General features: G+C 43.3%; 2 long non-coding RNA genes across 9 annotated transcripts; both read left to right on the top strand.

The window, feature by feature from the left end:
- Positions 1-7,535: 7,535 nt before the first annotated feature.
- LOC120095596 (uncharacterized) lies at positions 7,536-18,176 on the top strand. 8 transcript variants are annotated; one of them, XR_015632991.1, is made up of 4 exons: positions 7,536-8,291; positions 9,539-9,684; positions 16,650-16,825; positions 17,173-18,176. It is a non-coding gene; the product is annotated as an uncharacterized LOC120095596 (long non-coding RNA). The 8 variants fall into 8 exon arrangements; XR_015632995.1 differs by having other exon boundaries at positions 8,166-8,291; positions 16,710-16,825; XR_015632997.1 differs by having other exon boundaries at positions 8,182-8,291; positions 16,710-16,825; positions 17,186-18,176.
- A 2,626-nt stretch (positions 18,177-20,802) lies between these two features.
- LOC148002479 (uncharacterized) lies at positions 20,803-27,724 on the top strand. Its single transcript, XR_015632998.1, has 3 exons — positions 20,803-20,950; positions 23,810-23,858; positions 25,611-27,724. It is a non-coding gene; the product is annotated as an uncharacterized LOC148002479 (long non-coding RNA).
- Positions 27,725-27,932: the final 208 nt, after the last annotated feature.

Genomic DNA, 27,932 nt, shown 5'->3' with positions numbered 1-27,932 from the left:
ATACAGAATTTTAGAAAAAAACATAATATTTACAATCTAAACGAGAATCTGTGTAGCTTGTTTACTAATGAGCAAAATCTGTTTATTCTTTTCAAGTACCACAAAAATGACTAAAATTCTTTCAGATTTGATCTTTAGTGATTGCAGAAGAAGAGCAAGTGGGCTTGTTCCCGGTCCTTTGATGGCTTTGACTGTCCGTTCACTGATCTTTAAAGTACCAATGCGCCCTCTTGTGGTGGATCTCAGTAACTGTCTTTTCCATAACTAGTTTTAGGGGGGACCTATTTTAGGCAAGTTGTTTCACAAGACACCAGTAATCTCATCTGTGAACTCATATGGAATGAAGTATATTGAAACTTTCTGAATAAACTTTTAAAGTCACCCCGGGAAATTATAAAATTTGATTACCACTGTTTTACACCCATCCTGAATTTCTAAAAATAACATAAAATACCAACATCCATTTTTTTTCCATCTCCAGAACCACTTTTTAATAACTTTATCACTTTCCTATGTATTGGAAGTTATATTCAACGCATGTGCCAGCTCTCTGCTTTCCTGTATGAGGATGTGGATACACATATAAGCATAAATAATTTTGTCCTGGGCATAGGAAAATTCTCCTAGGTACAAAGGGCTTTGTGAGAGTCAAACCTACCCCCCAGTTTCTGGCAGACTCTTCTCCAGAGTGGGCACTCGTTTTGGCAGGGACCCTTGTGGATACACTCGACATTACATATGACACAGCACAAGAGTCAGTTTGTCCCTCAAGTCCATCTTGGCACTTGGAACCCACACGGCCAGGATGGTGCTGAGAACTGGGCACAAGTCGCTTCTCTTTTGTGTCTGTGGGTTTTCCGTATTCTGGGTTTATACCACCCGCTTTCTTCATGGCATTTACCCAGGCTCGTGAGTCCAGGCTGCTAGGTTTGTTTGGTTTGATTTTTACATACACACGCACCAGTAGTTAGTAGTGGTGTGGCTTAGAAAGTGGCACTGAAGGCAATTTCCAGTTGTCCCTTGCCAGTCTCTGATGTGGGTCACAGAAGCCAAGGCCCTTCCCTGGGGCAGTCAGAGGCTGGGCCCTCCTCTCTCCTCTTCGGCAGGCTACAAGACCTTCAAAGGCTGCCCCACCCCTTCTCTGTTCCCAGGATCATTTCCAAGGATCCGATCCCATCACATGGAAGAAAGGTGTGTCACCAAAGAGAAGCTGAGAAGACTCTGAACTGGCCAGGCAGGGTTTCCTCCCCATCTACGGATCGTCTATTGGGCCATTTCTAAGCAGTGCTATACACTTGAACAATCTCAAACATAGACAGTATACCTATAAGAGAGGAGTGGATGTGGGGAGGACTAGGAGGAGTGGATTGGTGGGGAGGGGATGGGAACTGTGAGGAGAGAAGGAAGGGGAAACTGTGGCCAGAATGTAATATATAAGAGAAGAATACATTTACATTTTTAAAAGCAAAAACTAAATAAAAATTTTAAAAAGCTTTCCTAGGGGCTGGAAAGATTGCTCAGTCAGCAAAGTGCTGACTGGACACACGTGAGGATGTTATCTTCAGATCCCCAATATCTCATAAAAATCCAGATATGGAGCCGGGAAAAGGGATGTGTTTGCTGTGCAAGGGTGAGGACCTGAGCTCGGATCCTAGGAGCCAAGTACAAAGCCAGGCATAGTGGTGCACATCTAAACTCTAGCTCTGGAGGCTAGAGACGACAACGGAGCCTTGGGGATGGCTGGCCAGTCAGTCTAGCTGAGTCAGTGAGTTCCGGGTTCAATGAGGGACCGTGCTTCAAAAAAGTAAAATGAAAAATGATAAAGGAAGACACTTGACATGGACCTCTGGCCTCCACACATGCATGCATGGGTGAGCACACCTGCACATGGACCTCTGGCCTCCACACATGCATACATGGGTGAGAATAGCCTTATACTTACACACACACACACACACACACACACACACACACACACACACACACACCACATACAAGAAAAATCAGGGGTGGTAGCATGTATTTGTGATTTCTGAACTGGGAAGAAGCAAGCAGAAAGAGTTCTGGGGCTTCCTGGCCATTCTCCATAACCTAATCAGTAAGTCCTAGGTTCCAGTGAGAAATACCATATCAAAAACTAAGGTGGCCTGTGGGGTAGCAGGCTGTAAAAGGCACCCAGATTCCTGGTCGAGATAGGTCGAATCCCTGGAGACCCTAAAAGGGACAGCTGGCGCATTCCCAGTCTCCCAGGAGATCAAAGTCTCACTACTGCAGCCCGCCACAGACCCCTGTAGAAAGGTTTGAGACAGCCCAGTCACATAGAGCAATGCCCCAAGCCCCCTTTCCACAGTTGAGGACGTGACCACAGGTCCTATAGGCTCAAGACAAATCAATCATAGCGGCAGGACCACGCAGATGAGGTCTTTCCAAGCTCTCAGCCCAAACCACTAAGAAGTCTCTGCTGTTAGACACTGGCCCATCCAAAAAACTGTATTTAAGAATAGTGTTCAGAATTAAAGGTATTCAAGAATCACTCCATCGTCTGAGAGCTTCTGTCATAAAAGCTGTAACACCACCACTTGGGGAAGAGATCTGCTCTCCCAAAATTGCTGCCAGAAGCCCTCCTGCACCCCTCGCTGGCTAGTCAGTCCCCTGCTGGCTAAGCTCCACCTGGACAACACCAGTGGAGGTGGCGAAGAGCTGCTCCCCTCCCTGCCTGAGCTCTCTTCCCTTCTCCTGAACTCGCACCCCTAGCCAGACCAGAGATCTCAGTGGAAAACCTCCAGCATGGAGGCCCAGGGTGGCCAATGTGAAGGACACCCAATATCTTCACACAAATGTGCACATACACACATGCAAGCATGCATGTACCAAACACAAAGTGTTCTTGAGTCTTTGCATTCTCATTCCTGCACCTTCGATAGCATGTAAAACTGTTCAAATATATTTGTTATGTTTTGCCTTGGACAACCAACATTGGTTATAGGATTATGACGGGTAATGGTGTCATTGAAGCTTTCGGCCCTAATACTTATCCGAAGTGGGGTTTCTTGTGCAACTTAAAGTCTCTCAGATTTTATTCCTCATTTATACGAAGGGGATATTAACAACCACCTGTAACTGTCATGAGGATCGAGCATGATAACGAAGTTAAGTATCTAGCATGATACATGGAACAGGCAAAGAAAGCTTAATAGGTTAAGATCAGTATCACCTCTGGATCTTATAAATACATTCTAGCACATTGTTCTCTCTATGATCCTCCGACCTTTTCCACTTTTCTGATCTACGTTTTGTCTGCTTTACTGACTCATTGTGCTTGTATTACCTGCTGATGAGAGGAATTCCAGCGGAAATGAGAGATTTTAGAGTATAGATTCTTGTTTCAGAATCTGTATTTTTTTAATATTTATCTTTATTTGCATGTCAAACATATAGGGATCAATCAGGTGCGGGGAAGGAGAGAGAGAGAGAGAGAGAGAGAGAGAGAGAGAGAGAGAGAGAGGAGAGAGAGAGAGAGAGAGGGAGGGAGGGAGGGAGGGAGGGAGGAAGGAGGAGATAAGTAGAATTGGAGGGCATTTGGGGTGTGAGGGGGGGCTAGATACGGAAACCTAGTGCAGTGGGAGCACTCCTGGGATTCTCCAAGGGTGACCCTATCCAGAACGCCTAGTAATGGAGACATCAGAGCTTGAACCAGACATCCTCTGTAACTAAGCAAGGCTTCCAGTGGTGGAACTGGGACACAAACCAAGTCACAAAACCATCAACCTACAACCCTGTCCTGACTGCAAGATGTGCTGGAGTTCAGGGCTTGTGGGAGTGGACAAGCATGACTGGTCTAACTTGAGCCCCATACCACAAGAAGAAGCCCATACTGGACACTCCCTGGATTTCCGGGAACCTGAAGAGGGATGGCAATGAAAGGATTCCTAAAGCTGTTCTGCTATATTCATAGGTCGGTGCCTCTCTTGACTGTTATAAAAGAAGTTCCCTCCATGATAAGAGCAGACGCAGAGACCTACCAGGCAGAGCTCAGGGAACTGGAACTCTGTGGACAAGAGAGAGCAAGCATTGAGAAGCCAGGGGAGTTGAGGGTACCAGGACAACAAGGGAGAGCAGGGTCCGCAGAATCAACTAAGCAGGACTCATAGGGTATCACAGAGATTGAAGCGGCAATCACGGAGCCTGCATGGTCCACACTGCGTTCTCTGCATATATGTTGTGGTTGTTTAGCTTGCGTTTGTTTGTTTGTTTGTTTGTTTAACAGTGGGAGACGGGGTGTCTCTGATTCTTTTGCCTGCTCTTGGAACCCTTTTCCTCCTACTAGATAGCCTCTCCTCCAGCCTTGATATGAGAGGGTTTGGGTCTAATTGCATCTTGTTATTCCATGTTTTGTTGGAATCCTTGGGAGGCATGATCTTTTCTGAAAGGAAACGAAGGAGCAGTGGATCTTGGGAGAGAGAAGGGGGAGGGTGTTGGGGAATAAGGAATGCGAGGAGAAAGAAGTTGTGGTAGGGATGTACTGTATAAGAAAAGATTTCTTTTGAAAGATGTAGTTTTAACTATTTGTGTGTGTAGGTGTGTCTCCGAGGGTATATCCTGAGTGAAGTTACCAGGGAAGGCCAGAAAAGGATATCAGATCCCCTGGAAATGGAGTTCCTTGTGTGTCACATGCGGTGGGCCCTAGGGGTGGAGCTCTGCAAGAGGAGCAAGTGTGCTTAGCCACCATCTCTCTGGCTCTCTTTCAGAATCTTAGATGTGAATTGACTTAGTTCTATTTCTCATGCAGGCGAACAGTGTTGTGCTGCCAATACCCAGAAATGTAAATAGTAGAAGATTTGAGCTCAGGCACAATGCTGGATACCTTCATTAGCGTTGAAAGGACTTTTATGCTGTGAAAACTAGGATGGGGGCCACACATGTCAAATTTTGCTGTTTGCTTTTATAGTTTCTTTTCTCCTATAAATTTCCCAGTGCCTGTTGGTTCTTTGAGGAAAAGCTCTCACAAACATCATCTCCCTATTTAAGTTTTCACTTTATTTTGTAGTAGTGGGAGTAAAACTCAGCCACTCCTATACTGGGACTACACTGGACCAATGAGCTACACCCCAAGCCATATCTGCTCAAGCATGAAGAAGAATAAACAGAGTGTGACGTCACTGGATGGGACACATACTCCTCCTCTGAGAGTGTTTCCTGGTCCACAACGTCCTCTGGCACCAAGATTGACTTTCTAGGCCAGCTCTGGCTGAAACGTGCTTATTTTAGAACCCCTCGTTGCTTGTTTCCGTAGCAATACTGTGACATCATGCCCAGTTCCTTGCACTCCTGACTGAACACGCTTCTTCATCTTCTTTGTAAGACTTGCGTTTGGAGATGTTTTGATTTCCCCGTTAAATAAAATCCCAAATAACCCAAAATATGAGAGGCAGGAGGATAGAACAGGAAAGGGGAGGGGTGCTTTTAAACAGGTAATTCAAAAGAATACTTAACAGATTTTTTTTTTCCTAAATCGTGTTTTTCCTAGTACTCACAATGTTCCCTGCTTCCTGGGAATGAAAATGCAGAACAGCAGGTATGATCACCATGGCAACCTGAAGAGCCCTGGAATATTGAAAATGAAACCAAAGTGAGTACATTTCTCAGCGCGTTTCCTCCAGGCGAGTGTTCCCTTCCACAGGTCCTTTCGTGGACTTTTTGTTAACTTTCCAAAAGTGTTCATCTTGTCATGAGACCATGAGTTCAGCCCCTAAGAAGATGAAAATAAATACAAACATACCACGTGCACACCAGAAAGCTTTTTTGTTTGTTCTCTTTTGTTTTCTTTTGCAAATAATCATGGGCTTTTTTATTTTTTTTAAACCATAACTTTAAAAAAAGAAATGTGACCCTGCGTTAGATTTAAAGAGTGATAAATAGTACAGGTATCTCTTTATGAACACACACTTTTACATTATGTCTTAAGATTAGAAACACATCGTCTGACCTGCACTGTGTACTGTGACTCTTTTGAAGGCTGAATGCTGTTGGGTTCCAGCACTGTGTGGTAAAGACTTTCCTACCTGTAGTCTTCTCATTGCCCAGACAAAGATCAAACACAAGGAGTTTACATTTTTCAAAATCCAGTCCCATAAAGGTCAATGCCTTTGGGGAATAGAAAAATGTAGATGTTTGGCGTCAAAGCAGAACCATCTGCTTCTGTTCTCAAACACCAGGCTGTCTGTCGTCTTAGCTCATTGTTTCCTCTGCTTCCTTCCTGCCTCTCGGAATCATAGCTAAGGACCTGGACCTTAGATCTAACCTTCAGTTGTATACTTGTCTTGGTAACCACAAAGCCCAGCAAAAGGTCATTCAGCTTCTTTAGTGGCACTGACACAAATCTGTGGGTCACTGGCCATTGTTCTACCAACAGTAAACTCTTGCAGGGACACCGCCTTAACTAATGCACAGCTAGAAAGACAGCATGCTTCATTCGCTGCCTGTCGCCTAAAACCAGTGATAGCTCGTGGCTCAGGAGCAGGGGAGCATTCTTGGATTGAAACTCTGGGAAACTCAAGTGAAAGGCTGAAAACATATCAGGAAAGGACTGGTCCCAAGACTTTTACAGAAAATAAAATCAGCCTATGCTCGGGTTTCTTAATAAAATGGCTTGGTGTTTGACTACAAACTCTGAATGCTTATCCTTAATAAATCAACTCTAAATTACAATGTGTACAATTTATTATAATTAACCATCTAATACAATGGCCTTGTACGTTCATTGAGATATGGGCTCTGTGTGTAGCCCAGGCTGGCTTTGAACTCATCTTCCTACTTCAGCAAACTCTGAATGCTTATCCTTAATAAATCAACTCTAAATTACAATGTGTACAATTTATTATGATTAACCATCTAATACAATGGCCTTGTACGTTCATTGAGATATGGGCTCTGTATGTAGCCCAGGCTGGCTTTGAACTCATCTTCCTACTTCAGCCACACACACACAGATATGTGCACCACTTGGCCCAGCTTTAGCTCCTAACGTAACATATACCCTAAGTAAATAATTGTTTCAATTAATTGTTTAAATAACGCTGAGAGAAAAAGCCTGTATACATTTAGAATTTTCACCCATGGGTGGAGGAATCCAGAGGTTTGGTTCTCATGGATAAGAAAGGACAACTATTATTTCTTACCAACTAGGTCCCCAGACTGAGCAGAGAGCTCCCTAGACTAAGAAGTAGATAAGAAATGCCTGGTATTTCTATAAGTCAAATAACAAGATAGATGCTGTTCATAACATTCTAAATACCTTTCCATTCTGCTACACCCCAAAAGCCAGAGGAGAGCAAAGTACACAGTTCGTTACAAAAAAACAAAGAAACAAACAGAAAACTGAAACAAGCCTACAAGGAACTACGCAGACGTACAGGCACCCTGGGCATCTTTAGAGGGAAAATACTTGTTTTCCAGGGCAGTGTCTGACTGTTCTGACACAGGATGCCTTCTCCCTCCTCCCTCCTTCCCAGTTGCACATCCCTCTCAGTAAAAGCAGGATGGGAGTCGTGATGGCCGTTTGCCCAGGCAACTCAGTGTTTATCATACTTGGGTTCTCTCTTACAAAATGAGATCTACATGTTTCCGATCCTTCTAATTGAGGCAGCTGGAGTAAAGGTGACCTTCTGAGAGACATGACAGGCTAAAAGATTTCTCCGTGGGATCTGATGAAGAAGAATCAGAATATGAAAACATGGACTCTATTCCAGAAGGAGAGGTGGGGCTAGAGAGAAGGCTTTACAGTTAAGAATGGTTGTTGCTCTTCCATGGACCCGAACTTGGTTCCCAGCTCTCATGTTGAGCCACTCAACGACCTATATGTAACCCCTGCTCTGGAGGATCCAGTGCGGTCTTCTGGCCTCTGCAAGCACCTATCACACGCATGCGCACGCAGTTTGGAACTCCACAAAGGTAGCAAAAGTCTATCTGAAAAGCATAGAGATGGATGAGTGATAGATAAACCTGTAAGAAATACGCCAAAGCCAGTGGCAGCCCCTGGCAGGGTGTGGTGGTTTGAATGAGAAGTCTTCCATCATCTTGGACATTTGAATACTTGGTCCCTAGTTGGTGGCTGTTTAGAGAAGATTAGGGTTTGTGGCCTCGCTGGAGGAAGTGTGTCACTGGCCACAGACTTCCCGTTCTGTGGCTTAAGATGTGAGTTCACCTTAAGCTGCCAGTTCGCCAGCTCTTGTCCCGCTGCCTGCCCGCTTCCACCTCTGCTCCGCGATCCTGGACTCTGAGCTTCTGGAACTGTAAGCCCCAAATGAACTCTTTTTTTTTTTTCTATAAGCTGCTTTGGTCATGGTGTTTTATCACATCAATAGAAAAGTAATTAATACACGGGATAAAGTAGGGGGAGAGGGGGCGAGGGCGACACAAGTTATTTCTTAAGGGAATCCAGGCGAGGGGTAGTCTCACCCTGAGAGCTGAAGAGGGCCATATTAAGACACAGCAGCCTACCTTTAAAGGCTAAGCTATGCTGGAGGCCTGAGAACAAAGAATGACCATTGGTCAAGAAGATTTCATTTAGCCTGCCACTGCCCCGGGGTGAAGGAAGGCCCGGGGAGCCAATTGTGGAGAGCTCGAGAGCCAGTATGGACAAGTCAAAAGGTGCAGTTAACAGGAGGCTCAGCTCTGGCAGGGGAGTTCTTATAAGAAGACAGCTCTGTGATCAGTAGCCAAGAGCAGATCTCATCAGTTGATAGTCACCGTGGAGTTATGGTTCCGAGCCTTGGGTCAGCAGGTAGGTCAGTCAGTCTGTGAAGCACCTGTGTCCCTTTATTGCTGCAGGAGAACACTTTGCTATGCACGACTCTTCTCTGTCCATCAGAGTCATTAATATTCAGGCAGCCAAAGAAGTCCAAAGGCAGGTGCTACACCTGAACAGACCTCAGCCTGTGAGTGCTCCCCACACACCCAAGGCATCTGACAGACACTGTCCTCCTATGGACTCTGGGGAGAGTAAGAGAACTGTCCCAACACCCACCACATAAGGCTTGCATGTGTGTGAAGTTGAGAGAACAACTTCCCAGAGCTGGCTCTCTTCAGCCATGGGTTCTAGGAATCCTTCACTTTAACCTGCTTTATTTTTGTACCTTTTATTATTGGAGAATCTTTTCCCTGTTCTTTTTCCCCCCTGATCTCCAGCTCACTTTTCTTTCCCTCCAATACAATTTCCAATCCCTCCTCTTTTTCCTTTCTTTAATGTAAACTCACCCTTCTGTTTCTACCTTTATCCTGTTTCCTTCCCTTAAATTATTCACTTACTATTCCCACAGTTACTCTAGATTCTTTTTAATAACTTTAGCACATTTTGCAATAGTTTTCACACTTTCCACGTCATGGTCATCAGCGTTGTATTTATAATTAGTTTGAATGTATTTTAAGCATATTGCACATCTTATATGGTTCAATGTTGTTTATATCCATTCGAGAAATTCGGACATGAATAGTAGGTGTTGAAGTCACTAAAATGAATAATTTATGTCTACAATGCCAGTGCCTTTGCATCCTGCTTCTTCCTGTGGGTGTGGTGCAGTATAAACAAACATATAAAACAGTCAACAGTGGTGTGGTCCTGTAAGAACTCGTGTCCAGATATGAACAATGTGTGGTGTTAGACTGGAGGAAGCCATTCTTTCTGAGGTGAGTTTCACGGGTTGGAGGCAGGTCCCAGAACACAGAGAAAACGTGTTCCCTGAAATGCTCCTGGGTCACAGCCACCTCAAAGCAGACCTGTGCTGTCTTGCCCAGTAGGTTCTCATTTTCCATCCCAGTGCTTAGGAGCTATGAAACCGTCAAAACCACTAGCTGCCAAGAGGTAGGGCCAGAGGAAAAGGCAGCACAGCTCTGAATATAGGTCTAAGAGTTAGCACTACAGTGTATGCATTTGACAGGGCTTCCCTAACAGAGTAATATAACCTGAGTGGGCTAAACGACACAAATGTATTTCTTCCCAGTTGTAGGGGCTGCCAGTCCAAGATCCGGGAGTCAAAAGAGATTCTCTCTCCCTCCCTCCCTCCCTCCCTCCCTCTCTCCTTCCCTCCCTCCCTCCCTCCCTTCCTCTCAATCCCTCCTTCTCTCTCTTTCTCTCCCTCTCTCTCCTTCCCTCTCCCTCTCTCTCCCTCCCCCTCCACCTCCCTCTCTCGTGTGTGTGTGTGTGTGTGTGTGTGTGTGTGTGAGTGTACATGTCTGTCTAGTGTCTGTTTGTCTCTTTCCCTTCCTCCCTCCTTCCCCTCCTCCCCTCACCCCTTCCTCTCTTTCCTTGGCTTATATGCATTAAACATTTGACTACATGCTACATGCTACAAGAGTCATGGCTGACACCCCTAAATACATGTACCAGAGTTTCTATCTTGAATGTCCCCCAAAGTTCTATTTCTTAAATGTTGGATCCCCAGATAGTTCTTCTTGGAATGGTAGAAGTATAAGCTCTTAAAAATGAGGCCTAATGAGCTTGTGCCTTTGAAAAGGGTTTCTGGTCCCTAGCCCCTTTGGTTTTGCTTGCCAATGGTGAGGTAGGCAGTTTCGCTGTGCTTTCACTGCTGCTATGATATGCCCCCTTGACACTGGCCTAAAATATGGGGACCATCAGACCACGCACTGAAACCTCCAAGACTGTGAGCCAAAATAAGTCTTTTCCCTTAAGGTCATTGTCCTTGTTATAGTAACATAAAATTAATATACAAGTCTATAAAAGAAAAAATAACACATTTATTTCATCACAATTTTTTATGGCAAAGAACCATCAGAGAAGAAAACCCAAAGCATGGTTTGGTCCATGATGAAGCATGAACACCTTCGTGGAAATATAATTGTACCCTAAGGAAATAGTAATCAACTCTGAGGGAAACTTAGCAAGCTTCATGGGTTCAAATTCTTCTTGCTACTTTTTACATCAGTCTTTTTTCCAGACATAGGACAGGATCTCTTCAGAACATAGAGATCTTTGGAGAGAAGGGGTGAGGTATTGTGACTTGTTTTCATGGGACAAGTTCCTATCTCAGAGGAGAAGAATTCTGGTTCCAATGACTTGCCTTGAAGGGAGAAAGTGAACATCCAGAAAGGATGGGAAAGGATCCTAGAGACATTGCTTCACAGACCCTTTGGATCTCATTCAGTTCAAACATTCCACATACCAATACAATTCAAACTCTCTGCATACCAATACCTTCCTTTGGGGTGACAGATTCTTAGCCCCAGAAATGGCTAACCATAAGATTTTATTTTACCTTAATCACTCCATGTTGCCATTTGAGTTTCCTGAAAGACATATTTTGAGCACTTCCTCCTCAGTTGGTGACAGTATTTTGAGAAGTTATATAAACCTCAGGGATTAGAACCTAGGTGGAGGAATGTCAGTGGGGATATGTCTTTGATGGTTATATAGTTTTCTCGATCCCTTCTGCTCTCTAGTTCCTGTCTGCAGTAAGGTGAACAGGGTTTCTCACCCATACACTGCCTTGAGGTTCTGCACAAGTGTATATTTAGAAGTAAGACCTAGTGGGAGGAATGAACCTTCTGAAACTGTAAATAAAACTCCCCACCTCTTATCATATAACTTTACTATCACATCTGTAAATTGAGAATCACTCTCCTATCTAGAAGATACGATATGAGCCAATTCATGCAAATGTTATCAGTTTTACTATAATTAGCCTTTCTCAGGAACTATATATAGTATTACATTATATATAGTAGGTATAGTATATACATATATTTGTATTGTATATCTTAGGCCTTTAAGCTTTGGTTTATGTGCCCTATCTTTTTTTTTTGTTTTGTTTTTTTTTGTTTTTTTTTTATTAACTTGAGTATTTCTTATATACATTTCGAGTGTTATTCCCTTTCCCGGTTTCCGGGCCAACATCCCCCTCCCCCCTCCCCTTCCTTATGGGTGTTCCCCTCCCAACCCTCCCCCCATTGCCGCCCTCCCCCCATAGACTAGTTCACTGGGGGTTCAGTCTTAGCAGGACCAAGGGCTTCCCCTTCCACTGGTGCTCTTACTAGGATATTCATTGCTACCTATGGGGTCAGAGTCCAGGGTCAGTCCATGTATAGTCTTTAGGTAGTGGCTTAGTCCCTGGAAGCTCTGGTTGCTTGGCATTGTTGTACTTTTGGGGTCTCGAGCCCCTGTGCCCTATCTTTTTATTCAATCCCATGGACTATAAATCATTAGCTCCAGCATCATAGTATCCCACTGCCCCTTGAGATACTGAGTACAAATCCCATGGGAAAACTCATAAGGACGTACAATTTGCAACTGACAGAGCAATTAAAAATCTGACTTCCCCTTCTTAGATTGTGCATTCTATCCTTGAACACCCGATCTTCTAGTACAGTTCCTATGACAATATCTCTGCGATGCTTCTCTGCTCTTTCCAAATATCAATAGTACTGTGTTTCTTCCTGTTCCCAAATAAAAAAAAATATATCAAGTAAGCACACAAGTGAAAGGCTGCCTATCTTTAGTAATGGCAAATTTCAAAACGGATCTGCAACACTTCATGAACCAAGACAGCAAATTTCCTTTGGTGTGTTTCCTTAAGTGTTAGAAAGCCTCATCTGCACACACTCAGTTGCCAGCACAGCTATTGGTAACGTGTACAAAGATTAGGCACAGCTCAATGCAACAGTGACAGGTCCATTTGAATGCTGAAGCTCAAAATCTTTTTCTTGACATGTCTTTTCTCTTTACTATCTGGTGTAATTTTCATAACCATATTGTAACATGTCAACAGTGGGAACTTTCTGTGTACAAATGAACTCTAATTTATGGTCAAGGGATGAAATGGCATTTGAAATGTGCTAATAGAATTAGTATTCTAAGAACTGACTAGATAGTATTAAAAGTTAATTTTCAGAATGTAGATTTCATATCTAGTACATACACAGAGAGAGAGGGGGAGGGAGAGAGAGAGAGAGAGAGGGAGAGAGAGAGACAGAGAGAGGGAGAGAGAGAGAGAGGGAGAGGGAGAGGGAGAGAGAAAGGTTCTAGCATTTAGATTTTTTTCTGGTTCTTTTTTGTTTTTTCATCTTTACTAACTTGAATATTTCTTATTTACATTTCAATTGTTATTCCCCTTCCCGGTTTCCGGGCCAACATCCCCCTAACTCCTCCCCCTCCCCTTCTATATGGACGTTCCCCTCCCCATCCTCCCCCATTACCGCCCTCCCCACAACAATCACATTCACTGGGGTTTCAGTCATGGCAGGACCAAGGACTTCCCCTTCCACTGGTGCTCTTACTAGGCTATTCATTGCTACCTATGAGGTTGGAGCCCAGGGTCACTCCATGTATAGTCTTTGGGTAGTGGCTTAGTCCCTGGAAGCTCTGGTTGCTTGGCATTGTTGTTCATATGGGGTCTCCAGCCCCTTCAAGCTCTTCCAGTTCTTTCTCTGATTCCTTCAATGAGGGTCCCGGTCTCAGTTCAGTGCTTTAATGATGGCATTCACCTCTGTATTTGCTGTATTCTAGCTGTGTCTCTCAGGAGCGATCTACATCCAGCTCCTGTCGGTCTGCACTTCTTTGCTTCATCCATCTTGTCTAATTGGGTGGATGTATAAGTATGGGCCACATGTGGGGCAGGCTCTGAATGGGTGTTCCTTCTGTCTCTGTTTTAATCTTTGCCTCTCTCTTCCCTGCCAAGGGTATTCTTGTTCCCCTTTTAAAGAAAAAGTGAAGCATTCGCATTTTGGTCATCCCTCTTAAATTTCATGTGTTCTGTGCATCTAGGGTAATTCAAGCATTTGGGCTAATAGCCACTGATCAATGAGTGCATACCATGTGTGTTTTTCTGTGGTTGGGTTACCTGACTCAGGATGATATTTTCCAGTTCCATCCATTTGCCTATGAATTTCATAAAGTCATTGTTTTTGATAGCTGAGTAATATTCCATTGTGTAGATGTACCACATTTTCTGTATCCATTCCTCTGTTGAAGGGCATCTGGATTCTTTCCAGCTTCTGGCTATTATAAATAAGGCTGCTATGAACATAGTGGAGCACGTGTCTTTGTTATATATTGGGGCATCTTTTGGGTGTATGCCTAGGAGAGGTATAGCTGGGTCCTCAGGTAGAATTTTTAAATTGGAAAAATGACTGGGGCCTAAGTTATGTAACATAAGAAACTAGGTGCCTCTATTTTTGCAGAAGTAGCATAAGCAAACACCCGCCTGGTGCCGTTGTCCAGAGGGGATGTGTGATCTGTCCCTCGGAATGCACCTGTCTCTTTAGGGAGATCCCTTCAGAAAGATTCTGCTCAAGGTTTCAAATGAAAGGTCTCCAAGTATTTAGGATATATGACGGTGGTCCACCTGCTTCCTAGTGACACCTGTTTGCTTAATGATACAGCCTGGGATGCATCTTCTCTGTCACTTCCTGCTAGTAATGATGACAGGTAACCATGCAGCAGTCTCGGTGACTAGAGCATCCCAATGCTGTCCACACCTAATGACATTTGCAGAGCAGTCACTGCCGATTCTCACTCTGCTCTTTAGCACACTTGTACGGAGAAGTGTACCTAAGTGTCCTTCTGCCACACTGGTGTGTGTCTTTATTGATGTGCTCATGGATATGTAGGCAAATATTCGTGCTAACTTCCAGACCCACCCCCCAATGTTGAATAGACTTGAATTTTTTAGGGCAGTTTAAAGCTCACATTCAAACTGGGTAGAAAGTACATTGTTCACATATGTCCCTAACTTTCCTATTTCCCATTATCTATATTCTATTGTGTATGTGTGTGTGTGTATATATATATATATATATATATATTCTACTATCTATATTTTGCCTAGAACATAGAATATAGAGCTATCTATATTCTACTATAAAGAGGTATACTTGTTAAAACTGGTGAGTCTCATTGTTCACTTAAACTCCTGGTCATAAAAACTCCTGTGATCACCACAAATCAAAGACATTGTGGGCATTCAACTGAATTTTCATAACTGGGTAATGCCCCATTCTATAAAACAGAATGCCGTGGTAAATAGAGAAGTGGGGATTGTCTTCATCTGCAGAAAGGTATTAAAGAAAGAAGAAGCAGGGACTGAGAAGAGTAAATATGAAAATCACCTTCTTAATAGCAGATCTCTTCGTCATGCTGACTCCCAGTGACTAAAACGTATTGTTATTAGGGAAAATTGCATCATTTTAAAATTCAGTTTGATTATGTTAAGCACTCGTGCTGATCTCTGGTTTGATCTGATCTGCTTGGGCTTAGGAAACTCATCAAAACAATATTTCTTTTAAACTTATATATGACCCACTGTCTATGGCTTACAAGAGGGTCCATTCGATGGGTGTGCACTCTGAGTGTTTTATGACCTAAATCCAAGAGTAATGCCAAACCAAAAGTTTTCTCTGCTTTGCTACAAATTCTGTGTGCTTTTCCGAATCTACTCTTTTCCCCATCTCCTGGCAACCCCTGATCTTTCTATTACTTCCTTTATAATTTTACAGAATTAATATGCAGACAGCACCCTACTTTTGATGGTTTAACTCACAATTTTTGAATTTACAGTATTCTGAAAATATGTGCATTCAATAAAGACAGAATTCTGACCTTTTCCTGGGCTACTAAGTATCAGGACACGTTCTCTTGCTGTGGTAGGGAGCTCATGGGCAGGCACACATCGTTAAATAAAACAACTGATACTCTTCAGTGTGCTATGATTATAAATGAAGTTACTTGTTGGTGAGGTACAGTAAAGACACTTTCGTTGTTTATCTTCAACTCACAAGGGTCTTATTGGGCCATAACTCATCACAAAGCAAGGAGCACTTACAGTTAGAGTCATACAGGATGGAACATCTTCCAATTTGTTCATTTTGCTTAATAATACACATCTGCTTTCTCTGTGTCTTTCCATAGCTGGATAACTCTTTTTCTCCAAATAATAATTCCATTGTTTTGACATATCACAGTTTGCCTTTCAACTCATTGTTCTCTGAGTCTTGTTTATTATGAATAAAGCTGCTACTAACATCTGTGTGGAGTTATGATGTGGACAAAAGTTTTTGACCCAAGTAGAAATGCAAAAGCATGACCATTGTACTATACAGAAGGAACTGTTCCTTCAAAGATTTCTGTGCCATTCTTCACACACACCCCAGCCCTGCAGCAATGATCAATAGCTCTTGTTGCTCCAATTCTGTTATTAGTGTTCTGGGGTTTGGCCATCCTAGTAGATAACCAGTGGCATCTCACATTTAACTTCGCATTTTCCTAATCTCAAGAAAAATCAACATTTCCAAAGATTGTGGTGTCTGTCCTACACATTTGCTTTTTTAATAGAGTAATGTGTTGTCTCATTTATTCTTACAATCATTTGTCTGAGATAATAGGCCTTTATAAGGTCTATCTTTTGCAAAGATTTCCTGATAGTCTAGTTTCTCATTCTTTTCTTTGTGTTTGGCTTCGTCTTTGATTTTTTAGATAGCATTTCTCTTTGTAGCTCTGGATGTCCTGGAATTCACTCTGTAGACCAGGCTGGCCTCTAACTTGGAGATCCACTTGCCTCTCTGTCTCCCAGAATTAAAGGCATGTACCACTGCAGCCCGGCAGTTTCTCATTCTTGTTGACCAGATTCATGCTTTTTCCCCAGTGTCTGAGTGATCTTCTCACAATGTACTATGTGTGCACCACCTGTGCCTGTTGCCTACAGATGCCAAGAACGGACATCTTGAAACTAGAGCTACAGATGGTTGTGAGCTGCCACTTAGCTACTGGGAACTGAATCCAGGTCTTCTGCAAGAGGCCCAGACTGGATCCATTTCTAATGTAAGAACTTGCGGCCACTTGTGTATCAGAATTATTCATTTATTTACATTTTCATTTATTAAATGTGTCTTTATTGGGGAGCTGGTAATACCAAGGACCGTGCACGAAATGTAGACTACAGCATGAGAGGTGTGCATTGGCCTCCAAGCCACATGGCCAGAAGTGTCATGTCACCTGCCTTCTCTGGAGTCACTGAACTGCACTAGGTCTGACTGGGGCAAAGCAATGAGTGTTTCCTCAATGTTGAGTTCACTTTCCTGTTGCTAGGATAAAATACTCCAAACAAAAGCAACTTGGGAAGGAGAGGATTTTGGTTTTGTTTTTGTTTTTGTTTGTTTTATTTTCAGCTTATACATCTAGGTCAGAGTCAACCACTGAGGGAGATCAAAGAAGGAACTCAAGTAGGAACAAAAGCAGAAAACATGGAGGAACACTGCTTACTGGCTTGTACCCTGGCTGATGCTCACTACCTTTCCTATACAACCCAGGACAACATGCCCGTGGATGGTGCCACCTCCAGTGGGCTGGACGCTCCCACATCAATCATCAAGACAACCCCTCACATACAAGGCCACAGGCCATTCTGATTTGAATAACGTGTCAACTGAGATTCCCTCTTCTCTTTAACCTTTTCCTGAGCTATTAAGCATCAGGACTTGTCTTGGCCCTGATAAGGGAGAGACAACCTCCTTCCCTCCCTCACTCCTTGCTGCATATGGCAGGCAAGAGGGCTGATCCCTGGGGCTGGGGTCACGAGATTGGAAGAACTGGACCTGTTCCTCACCAGCTATAGCACATGGGAGAGCAAGCCCTGCACCTTGCCTGGACAATAGGATAGAAATTACCTTGACTGTGGGGGTTTCCAGTGAGCCAGCCCCTAGGAAGTAAAAGTAGGAGAGTCATCAAGCTGATACCCCTCAAACCCAAATACAGAGCTTTGAGCTGGTCTACCCAACATCTACTCCATCAGTGAACTGCTGGAGTACATGAAGAATCCAGTCCTACAGATCCAAAACTGTAGAACTGACAAAAGAGCAGAAGCAGAGGCCTTGTACCAGACCAACAAGTCATTGCAATGAACATTTGCAAGCAAAGACAAATGGACAAAAGGGTATATGGTGGGACACACTGTGACACACTACAGCTTCCACTCGTGGCTTTTTTTTCCTCTGTTATGGAGGAGGTTGTAAGGGTAGAGGGAGGCTATAGGGGAAGAGGGAGATGAGTGGGATTGGAGTGTATGATGTGAAATTCACCAAGAAACAAGAAAACTTTTTTAAAAGAATACTTTGAGATTCATAGCACTATTAAACAGAATATTCAAGAATAGCTCTCTCCTGTTATGCTACAATGTACCCTCTTATTTTTTGCCTTGACCATATCCATACGGCTCTATAAAGAAAGATGAATAGAAATATTTGAGAATTGCTCAGAAGAAAAAAATTAGAGAACCAAGATATGGGGTTGGACAGATAGCTCAGCACTGGCTGCTCTTTCAGAGGACCTAGGTTCAATTCCCAGCACCCACATGACAGCTCATAGCATTCTAGAACTCCAGTTCCAGAGGCTCTGACATCCTTACACAGCCCTATATGAATATACAACACCAATGCACACAAAATAGAAATAAATAAATCATTAAAAATGGTTTTTAAAGATCCTAAGATACAGAAAAATAAAAGTTAGGAACCTTTTAATGAGTAAAATAAAAATATGTAAACAGTAAAACAAAATCACTAATTAGTATTTCAAGTTTTCCTGCTTTGTGCAGTGATCCCAAATTCCTTGGCATGGCTACTTAGACATAGCTGTACTTCTTAGTTTTGCTGCTCTGTTGTCTGCTGCAGACAGTTCCTCTGACTCTTACGAGGTAGGCACTGAGTTTTTAGAGCCACTTTTTAGATGGAGCTATTATGAAAAACGAAATGATATAAATGTCCCCTGCTGGTCTGGCATGGCGCTGCACACCTTTAATCTCAGCCCTCAGGAGGTAAATGCAGGCTGATCTCTGTGAGTATGAGGTTAGCCTGGTCCACATTTTGAGTGACTGGCCAGCTAAGGCTGCACAGTGAATAAAGCCCTGTCTCGAAGAACCAAAATGAAAAAAATAATAAGCTGCCATCATTCTCCTTCATCTTACTGAAGAAATCCTACCCCTACTTGGGATTCCAAAGCATTTGCAAGCAGGTGTGGTGATGCAGTGAATCAGCCACGGCTTCTGCTTGGTGGCCTCACCCCAGTACTGTCCAGCCTATGAGCTCGTCAATAAGGTTTCTTCTTCTCCTTCGCTGCTCTTGCTAGTTGAAGGCTTGGCCCGGGGTAGGGATTCAATAATAATTTTGTAAGTGAATGGAGGCGAAAACATTTTCCCTTTCCGATCTCTTTACATCATCCCTCTACCCAGAAGCACTCGATTTTTTTTCCATGCTTCACCCCCACCACCATCCCCAAATCTTTATACTCCTAGAAACCTGAGCCCTTCTGTCCTTGGATCAATCACCATCATGATGGTTTTGGTTCCCTCCCAAAGGGGTCCAGCTTTCATTATCCAGGGCTCTTTACTGGAGAAAGTCTTTGAAATGCAGACAAAAATAGAATAAGGAGAAGTGGCCTGGAGAGCTGGTTCACTGGGTTAAGGCACCAGCTGCCAAGTCCAACGACCCAAGTTCAATCTTGGGACCCACACAGTGAAGTAAAGAGCAACACCCAAAGTTATCCTCTGACCTACACACACACACACACACACACGCACGCACACGCACACGCACGCACACGCACACGCACACACACACGCACACGCACACACACACGCACACACACACGCACACGCACACGCACGCACACGCACACACACACGCACACGCACACACACACACGCACACACACACGCACACGCACACACACACACGTACACACACGCACACACACGCACACACACACACGCACACGCACGCACACGCACACGCACACGCACGCACACGCACACACGCACACACCATACACACACACGCACACACACACACGCACACGCACGCACACACACACACGCACACGCACATGCACGCACACACACACGCACACGCACGCACACGCACGCACACACACACACGCACACACCATACACACACGCACACGCACACGCACGCACACACACGCACACACACGCACACACACACACGCACACACACACGCACACGCACGCACACGCACGCACACGCACACGCACACACCATACACACACACACGCACACACCATACACACACACACGCACACACACACACGCACACACACACGCACACGCACACACACACACACACGCACACGCACGCACACGCAGGGTATGTGTGTGTATAATTGTGTAATTAAAACGTCTTAAATGCAAGAAGTTTAGAAAGAAAGGAAGTTACAAATTTCCTCATGTATAGAAATCGAATGGATTACAATGAACTGGAGGTTAGGCAGTTAACAGTGATGCACTTTGATACACGAGCCTGAAAGGGAAGGTCCACTGGTAGGAAAACCCACAGAGGGCTCTTTTCACTTCAGTTGGCATTTTAAATAAGTAGTGCTTATGGGAACGGATGACGTGTTTCATTGTTAACTGAGTTGCTTAATGGAAAATTGGCCAGGAGAGTTGCCCATCGCCTGCATACACCTGGAAAATATTTTTTTTAATACCTTTAGAATGTTCTGGGTGATTCATGACATAAATGTACCAAGCACTGGAAAAACAAAACAAAACAAAGGTTGAAACCCATTCCTTTTGATTTCAGACTATCCAACCTCAGACAGAGAGCTACTTGACCTAACTTCTGATTCCACAGACAGCTTTGGGGAAATAGCTATTGCTTTGCCCTAGTCTTCCTAGAACAAGAACCAAATGTCCCAAAGGGCACCAAATGACACCACCACCCCACTGCCAAGCTGGCATCAGCAAAGAGATAGGCTATTTGCAGAGCGTGCCCGCCTCTGCTGTGAGTGGGTAGAAAGCTACCAGGAAGACGAGTGCGCCTGCCTGGAGACAGGGTTGCTAGGTGCCTCTGAAGTAGTGAGGCGGAGAGGTGTGCAGTATTGCCCCCACGCTTCTTATTTTACACAGTGACAGTTGCAGCCTGCAAACAAAGGTGAGAGCAGTGTTTACGGGTTGTTCGGAATAATGGCCAGCCAAGGGCCCCGTGGGGCCGAGGGAGTGGGGTTGAAGCTTTCATTGGATGGAGCAGGAGAAAGAAATGACATTTGGTTTCACCATAATTGCTTTCAGCAGCCTGTGTGAGAACTAATTATGAGGTCATCTGGCTCCAGAGAAACCCCACCTCTTCCCTTCTCTAGAATGCTACTAAAATATCAGCATTGCGTCACCACACTCACTCCCGTTGGCAGCCTTTCTTAAAGAAGTCGGCATGGTCTGTCTCTCAGTGCCGCAGAGATCTTCATAGACCTAGGAATTCACATCTTTCCGTTACACACAAAATATCCCTGACACTCATTTCATTGGAAACTCGGTGCTGGTCTATTATTTTATCATTATTATTTTGTTATTTTTATGTCTCTCATTGGTGATTTTAAAATGAGTGATGAATTACAGAGAAAGAAATGAAACATAAGTTATAAGCTCTGCTCTATGACATTATAAGACTCCTGCTATTGGAAGATCCAGGAAGGGTTCTAGATTTCAGAGAAAATGCTTACCATGTTAATGCCCCTAAAGAGACAGATACTGTTGCCCAGCAAGTTGAATGCATACTTCTCAAACGGACAGAATTATCATTGCAAGTCATCAGGATAAGACTGGGATTCCATGACAATTTTTAATTCAAATTGAAAACTCTATGTGAAAATTAGATAAGATACTTGCTGTGTATGCCTGCAATGCACAGGCTCAACATCAGGTCCGAGAAGGAGGTAAGTTGGCGGATGGTGGTAGAGGGAGCAGGACTTCAGACTGGACATTCAGACTGGCCTCAGGTCCTGATTCTGATGCTTAGTATGCAATATAGATCAGAGAATATACAGTAGTTGCATGAATTGGCCTCTCTATCTCAGATTTAACCAGCGAGTCAGGGGGGAATAATAAATGAGGAGTTTCTCTGTCAGGATGAGGAGCAGGTAAATGTTTACACGGTACTTGCCGGAAGTGACACAAGATGAAGGTTGGCAAGTGTCCTAGAGGTGCCTCTGTGCTCAGCGTCTCAGAGCCTCCATAAGCAGCACCATGGGGGGTGGGGGTGGTTACAAAGAGGTACACTGCGTGACTTTCCTTTTTTACGCCATCATAATTTGGTGAAATGGAGGCGGTGAGGAGTGTGGGGGTGGGGGGAGTGGTTAGTACTGTCTGAAAGAAACAGCAATAAAAATGACACTACTTAATGAAATCACAGCTCTCTCTGTGCAACTGTTAGTTGGGGTAGGGACTCAGGAGAAGGGAAAAACAATGAGACCCAAACAATAGCTTAGGCCACTAGGGAAACACCATGAGACCAAACAACAGCTTAGGCCACTAGAGAGAAAAATAAACACTGGTCACAAGTGTGACCTGGCCACTGTGAAGATTTACCCAGAACTCAGACTTAACAAACTAATACACTGAAAAGAAGCTTGTCATATTTGACACAGATTTCTGATTGTTCCTGGAGGGATGGATTCTAAAATAGTTGGGGGATCGCCATAGGTCAGATCTGAGATGTCCCCCAAAGATGCATGTGTTCACAGCTCACTGTCTAATAGGCAGTCCTCTAGTCAGTGGAACGCGGCTTAGAGGAAGATGGTCCTCACGTCTTTCTCTGCCTTTCCTTCTGGGTCACAGGAAGTAAGTAACTCTCTCCCACCATAAATTGCTCCTGGCTCAAAGGCTGAGGCCTCCAAAACTGAGCCAAAATAAAAAACGTTCTCTTTCAACCATCAGTGGGCCCAAGACTCCTGTAGGTCTGCAGTTTTCCAATAAGATAGGCAGGCCCACGTGGAATAAGAATAAATGAAAAAATTCTAGCTGGGTGTGGTTCTCATATAAATAATCTCAGAATGCAGGAAGCGAAGGCAGAAGGATGTAAAATTGAAAGCCAGGCTGGGCTACATAGTAAGTTCCAGACCATCTTGGGTAATGGAGAAAGAGGGGGTTGGGGGGAGACGGAGAGACTGTGTCAGGAGCAAAAGCAAATAAAGCAACAAAAACAGAAAAAGGAAAAAGAAATTCTCTTTCTCAGATGATTATCTCTGGTATTTGTTTTAAAGACAGATACATCAAAGGTTATTTATTTGCATCAACTTAAGAAGTACGATACTACAGGGTTACCTCTGAAAAGTCATAAGCATGGAGTCATGTGAGGCAGGGGGCGGGAGGGGAGAAAGTTAATTATGGCACAAAAATGACTGACTGGACATACTTGATTTTTCAAATCCCATTAAACATAAGGGAAATTTTAGCAAACAAATCATAACAATAGTGTGGAAAGACGTGGGTGAAAGCCTATAAATGCAGCTGATTGAAGAGGGCTTAATCCAAGAAGATGGGCGCAAAAGGTGGGATGACACTAGCGACACCGGAGTCTTGAGAATCGTTGGCGCTGGGTACAGCGAGACTTAAAGCAAACACAAGGCCAGTGAATTAGAGCTTTGGCTCCCCTGTGTGTTCTCTAAAACACAGTACAGAGGTCTGTTTTGGAGGACAGCTAAAACAGAGGACTCTAGGAGACAGGAGAGTAGAAAAGCAAACAGAAAAAATGACATGCTCAAGACGAAACTCATTCTTGCTCCCTGACTCCTCCCCTGACTTTCAGCATACTAGGAACTACAGCTGGCTTTCAGAGAGGGGCTCAAAGCTCTTTCTCCAGTGAATTCACCCCAATTGGATTAAAGAAATGTCAATGCTTTTGTAACACATATGGCAAGTAATCTGATCTTAATCTTCCTGCCTGGGCCAAGAAGCCTTATGACAGCCTGTTCGTGTGGTATACGGACTGACCAAGCTTCAGTTTCTTCTTCTATAGGCGTGGCAGAACTGTCTCCCGAACTCCTTCTTCAAAGAATGTCTGTAAAGTAAGTGAAAGTGTCAAAGATCAACAATGATTTATATGCCTATAATCTGTATTTTATGGCCTAAGGTATACTTTTCATACTGGACTCCAAGATACCTACCACAGAGATACTTCAGTGTCTCAGAGATTCTCACTACAACATTATTCACAGCAGAAAAGCTATGGAATCAGCCTAGGCATACAACAACAGAGGAGAAGATAAAGAAATGTGATACAGTATACAATGGGCTTTTTCAGCCATAAGGAAAAAAGCAAACTCAATTTGCAGGAAAATGACTGCAGCAGGAGATGATGACATTAAATGAATTAAGGCAGTCTAAGGGGGACAAAGTTCATCTTTCTGCTCAACTATTGATTGTAAACTTTTTATGTATACATAATGCATGCCTGCATAACATATGAAAGTAGAAGAGAAAGTCTCCTGTCTAGGAAATAAAGAGGTCTGATTTAAAAAAAAGGGGGGGGGATGGAAGGGAATATTTTCAATGTGCATTGTATACTGGAATGAAAATAACCTAATGCAACACAGTATAATAAAAATGTTACAGCCCAAATCATACAGTATGTATACCCAAATACTCATGAGCCAATGAGAGATAAACTGTTGTGTAATAAATGTGGAACTATATAGTAAGTAATCAAAAGGAACAAACAATCAAATAAATAATCAACCATAAAAATAATAGGTTTCAGAATATAGTCTAGTGGTAGACCATGAGGAGAGCATTGTAAAGCCCTTAAAAAAATACAATAATTATTTTTAAGATTTCAAAACCTATGCAACCAAAAAGGTGGGTCAGCAGTTAAAAGTACTCCCAAAGGACACAAGTTCATCTCCCACGAGACTCACGACTGTCAGTAACTACAGCTCCAGGGGTCCTATACCTGTGTTCACCTGCAGTCATGGACAAAGGCAAGCACGCACACACGCACACACACACACACATACACACACACACACACACACACACATACACACACATACACACTTTAAAATAAAATAAATACTTAGCATTTCAAAAAATAATAAAAGAAATTAAAATATAATGGCATACATTAAAATTAGACAGCAGGTCTGGAGAGTTGGCTCTGCATTAAGAGCACTCGTTGCTCTTACTGAGGACCTGAGTTCCAGTCCTACCACCCATCCGGTGCCTTACATCCATGTGTAACTCTAATTCTAGGAGATTGGATACTCTCCTCTGAACCTCTCAGGCACTAGGCACGCATGTGGTTCACAAACACATGTGAGCAAAACTCTCACACATAAAAAAAATGAATAAAATTTTAAAATTCTCAAATACCAATGTAAAAAATAAAATTAGAAAAATAATCTTCTGGGGGGGATAAGAAAAAGAAAAAGATACAGAAGTAGAAAAGATGGGGATGAAAATCAGAAAACTAGAAGATAAATTCACAAACTGAACAAACAAATAGAAAGAATGAGGAGGCAAAATTACTAAGAAACATGACCAGTAAATTTTTCAGAGCAAAATAACCAAAATTGAAGGAGTTCAGGGTACTTGGCTGATGGCTCACAATGAATCACACTTAATCACAGTCCTGTCACACTGGGACATGCACAGGCTGGGAGAGGGTGGACGCTACGGCTGCAGATAGATATCAGAATAATGTTTTAAAGCTTCTGAAAGGAAAGTATTTCCTAAGACAGATGTCTGTATTTTGGCTTGAAGGTGAGGAACTAAGGACATTTTCATCATTCACAACACTGAAAATTCTATGTCCTTTTCAGATACCCGAAGAAGTAGTAAAATAAAATTTTTCAATTAAAAAAAAAATGTGAGAGTCCGGTGACACTGAGAAGGGTGGAAAGGTTATACCATGTGCAAGAGCAAACTCATGGCCAGCGCTCTGGAGAAGAATCTGAGGTCAGACTTTCCGCACTAAAGCACTTATCCTTTCTTCTTGGGGATCTGCAATGGCCGATTACATGTTTGACCACGTGCACTGAGAAGACCAGAAGATAATTAGCAAATGTTGGAATAGATAGAAAAACAATGAAAAAAATCCCAAAGATTCAACCCAAGAAGGACATGGCTGTGATGGAAAGAATAATACTTATACAAATAATTGTTCTATAGGCCTTGGCTATACATAACACTAATATCATCACCATAATTCAGTAATTCTGCTCAGTCAGATTATGATATAGCTTCACTAGAAGAAGCACACAGATGAATTCAGGAGATAAGGTATGAGTAGGATATAGGGATGAGAGATAGAGAAAATCATCCTGTTCTGAAGGAGGAAGTAAGTTGTAATAGATAATGACTGGGGGGGGGTAGTAAAACACAAACATAGTAGTTGGTGTAGAGGTATTTTAATCCAGCATCGTGGCTGCTTTGATCACATCCAAGGGCTGGATTGGCTGGAATGCAGACATGCCCTTGGTACAACACACCTTTAATCTCAAACAATGAGAATAAAGCTAGTTTGTAGAGGGAGCACCCACATTTGAAAGTGATGTCTAATTGAAAGGTAAACAAAGTGATGAATCAGAGAAAGATTTAACAAAACAGGATATGGCCCAACTCTCACAGAAACAGAGAGGCAACACAAGAGGGAGCAGGGCAGAGGGAGGTAGGGAGAAGACAGTTTTACTGGGACAGTTGTACAGAGACAGGTTCCAGAACTTGAACAAGCCTGACACAGGTGAAGACAAAAATGAGCCAGAGAATGAGAGGGAGCCAGAAGATTAGAACATATTGCCAAAGTTAGTTTGAGGCCAAGCAGAGCAATTTGATCAGAAACTGAGAGAAGCCATATTGAATCAGTCAGCTTAGAGACTAATATTAATTTAATATTCATATTCTGGGGGGAGGGGTTGCCCACTTTTATCCCTTAATATCTATAGGGGACTCTCTACCCTACTTTTGTTCATATAATTCCCAAGTAATCGACACAGAAACACTATAAATGTATTTATAAGCCTAGACTGGGCAGGTTCTGAGCTATTGTGACCTACACCCAAGCCACCGGCCTTGTGATACTTGCAGTTTATGACGCGCCCAGCATGATCTGTTCCATTGTCCTTAGGACCAGCGTCTCTGGTTTACATGTTCATCATCCATCCATTCTTCTGGCTACCTCTGTCCTCCATCATCTTCCCCTCCTTCCTCTCACGTTCTCCCCCCACCTCTCTCTCAGACCAGGGATTACTGGGGAACATTCTGCACTACAGTACATAGGTTCATATAGCATATGCCCCGGGTTGCAGTCTGGACCGGGGCACAGACCTCAGCTTCTGAATACATAGCACACAAGACCCACCCTAACAGAAATGAGTTTGGGTCAGAACAGCTGAGTTCAAACAGCCAACAGCATTCAGAAAGAACTAGAAAGTGTGAACGTCTTTAGCAGCAAGTCTCAGAGGAGGATTGTGTGAAGGTTAGAGGCTTCCGGGTCTAGGCCTAGGTTAGCAATGGAGGCAGTAATTCTTGGAGACAACAACCGCTACAGGAGAATAAAAGTTCCATTTACAATTTGGAATCGCAACTTTGACGTGTCTTAGGGAAGAGCATCAGAAGGTGGAAAGGGGTTGGTTCTGAGAAGAGACTAATGGATGAGAGCAACTGAACGGACTTATTATTTTATAGCAGTCTGTATTTTATTCTTTAAACTCTGTGTGCCTTTAATTTCAATTTTTGAAAATATTCAGTGGGATGGGGAAAAAGCATAACGGAAAAACCTTGCTGTCCAAATTCTGCATGAGTGTCTACTTACTGCTTGGAGAAAATTCTCTGATGGTGGTAGCATCTTACTCCAGTTCCTCCCAGTCCTCAAGTTCTCATCTCAACTCCATGACTCTCCATTGCACAATGGGACATAAAATTCTTGAGCACTGAAGGCATGTCTTGTGTTATTTGAAAACCTCTAACACCGGATTCCATTCTTCTTTAGTATTTTTTTTTAACCATGCACGTATGCTTTGAGAGTGACGGGTATGTGCATGTACGTAGTAAGCTGAAGAGTTCAGATGAGAGTATCAGATCTCCTGAACCTAGAGTTACAGGCAGTGGGTGGCAGGAATTGAACTTGAGTCCTCTGAAAGAGC

This window comes from Rattus norvegicus, chromosome 11 (assembly GCF_021556685.1).
Source record: "Rattus norvegicus strain SHRSP/BbbUtx chromosome 11, alternate assembly SHRSP_T2T, whole genome shotgun sequence".
Lineage (NCBI taxonomy): Eukaryota > Metazoa > Chordata > Mammalia > Rodentia > Muridae > Rattus > Rattus norvegicus.
This window is presented reverse-complemented; position numbering and strand designations above follow the sequence as displayed.